Below are 2637 nucleotides of genomic sequence, written 5' to 3'. Positions count from 1 at the left end.
CACTCTTCTTGGACAGCAAAGAAATCACTTGATTTTGATTCTTCTTGGGCTTGTAACTTGATAAAAATGGGCTGGATATGTTAACTAACATCATGGGCCAATTTCTGAATGTCTTCCATTCCCATAACTTCATATATGAGTCCAATATCACATCACATATTGTTCCTCATATTTTGGACAGTCGTTATCACATCACATATGACGATGATGTGTTAGGTTCCATGTCACAGCCACATGTCCAGTTATCAGTTGCCATATTAGATGGCGAATCTTCTGCAAGCATGAATTATCCAAGCAAAGGCTTGTAGCTTAAAGATGCTTGGTTCCGAGTATACAACATGTGTCTCTCTCTCTAGGATGTTCCGAGCAACCCAATATCTTGACTTCACCGTGTATTGTTCACTCTTCGTAAAATTCAAGCAATATCTATTTATTTGGTTGGTCCGGCTTATTGCTAAGCTCCTAATCAATGGGATATCTTCTGCATGCACAAAGTTTTTCAGCATCTCCACACCCTACTCCTTTGATTCAGCATCTACGAAATCACTAACAGTCATTCGTAGATGAACAATCGAAACTCTAGGCCTAACTAGTCACCCATGTTTAGTTGGGATCCAAGGATCTTTTCATGCTTCTACTTCATAACAGAGTGAATCTTTTCATGCTTCTACCTCATAACAGAGTGAATCTTCTCTCTCTCAACATCAATAAAGATCTTGCGGCTAAAAGGCTTGTCCGTACGTATGAAGGATTATCATTTGAACTTGATCGCAATGGCGAACTAAGCCGGTAATATTTTTCCCACAAAACTTTTGCTAAGAAAATCTGGATTCTGAACTAATCGCCATGTTTTTGCCAGTAAAACCAGGTTAACCTCGTGAATTATACAAAATATAAGTCCACTTTCTTCCCTCGATTGATGTTATTATCTTTGTTAATCTATGTAGAGTTTATAATATATGTAGACCCAAATTTAAACATAGAATGTTTATATATTTAAGTTGGTATATCTTATAATATATATATATATGCTCAATATTTATTAATTAATTTAGATGTAAAGCGCCACCAGCGACAGAGATGGCGATTTCCAGATCTGATTGATCTCGACGGCGATCCAGTTCCAACACGTTCCCGACAGCTTCTTCTCCGGCACAAGGGAGACTATCCACACTTCTTGTGGCCTCTTTGGATTCGCAGCAACGGAAGAGGAAGGTTACTGACGTATTCCCCAAGAAACACACCTTCATCTCTGATCGTATACGTCAACATACTCTTTGGTGTGTTTGAACGATCTCTACCATACGATCAGTCTTTTGGTGGTTCTTCTGATAAATCTCAGCCTTTGCTGAGATCTCAAGTGGTGATAATTCAACACTCAGTCCTTGCTGAGCCTCCGACCAAGAGCGTAGAGACGGTAACATGGTGTCATCGTTTCGCATGAAGTCATCGCATCATGCGGATATCAAAGGCAAGGGGATCTCATATGAAGATGATGATGCGCCAATCAAGTTGGTGGATCGAGACGATTCTTTTGTCATCAAGGAGCTTGGCTTGACCTTGATCGGGAAGGTTCTAAACCCGAAGAAGCAGAACGTCGAGAAGCTACTTCAGACGATGCCTGCACAATGGGGCCTTGCAGAGAGAATCACGGCTAATGACCTAGGGAATGGGAAGTTTTTGTTTAATTTTTTGAACGTGGAGGATCTTAACTACGTCATGGCGAAGGGGCCATTCCATTATAACTTTTGTATGTTTGTGCTGGTTCGTTGGGAGCCAATCGTCCATGACGACTACCCGTGGATCATCCCTTTTTGGGTTCAGTTGATCGGGTTCCCTCTCCATCTGTGGACAGACACGAACCTCAAGAATATAGGTCGTCGAATTGGTTATGTTGATACTATTGAGCTTACGGAAGGACGAATGCTTATTGATGTTGACACACGACGGCCTTTGAAGTTTTCCCGAAAGGTTGAATATGAAGGAGATGAGGTCACGATAGAGATTAAGTATGATAAGCTCTTCAAGCATTGCACCATTTGTGGTATGCTCTCACATGAGAAAGGGTATTGTCCCTCCATCGAGGCCCTACAACCCCCACTGGAGCGATCAGATGTTTTCACTCGCGTGCAGTTACCTGTTCGACAAAGTGCTCGTGATACTCAAGGTAATGACCGTAACTATCATCAGTCTTCGCTGATGAAAAGGGAGATGTATACTCGCAATTCGCAGGAGTATGAGGCCAGACCGGATATGCGTAATAGGATAGGCGAGAGTAACAACAACTACTCCCGGTCATGGGGGAAGGATCGAAGTGAAAGAAGTCATGCGGGTAGGATCATCAGGCGCAAAGATGAGTTCAAGAGGAGCGACAGGTATGGTGGTGGACGTGCTCGTACGGGGCCGTATGATCGCAATGATGGACGGTCGTGGCGAGTTAAACCAAAACTCAATAATGCAACAGATTCTGAGCAGAATGGTAATGGGGTGGCTAACAAGAGGAACGAGATTGTTCCATATGAACATTTCTTAGGCGCGGGATCTCACGATCCTTTGATCTCTGGTAATGATCTCTCGAGTAGGGAGGAAAATAAAGAGGACACATCTGGTACTAGGAAGCTGGCTAGTGCAATTGTC

Source organism: Brassica oleracea, chromosome C8 (genome assembly GCF_000695525.1).
Source record: "Brassica oleracea var. oleracea cultivar TO1000 chromosome C8, BOL, whole genome shotgun sequence".
NCBI classification, from domain to species: Eukaryota; Viridiplantae; Streptophyta; class Magnoliopsida; order Brassicales; family Brassicaceae; genus Brassica; species Brassica oleracea.
The sequence above is the reverse complement of the archived record's forward strand: the minus strand, read 5'-3'. Positions refer to the sequence as shown.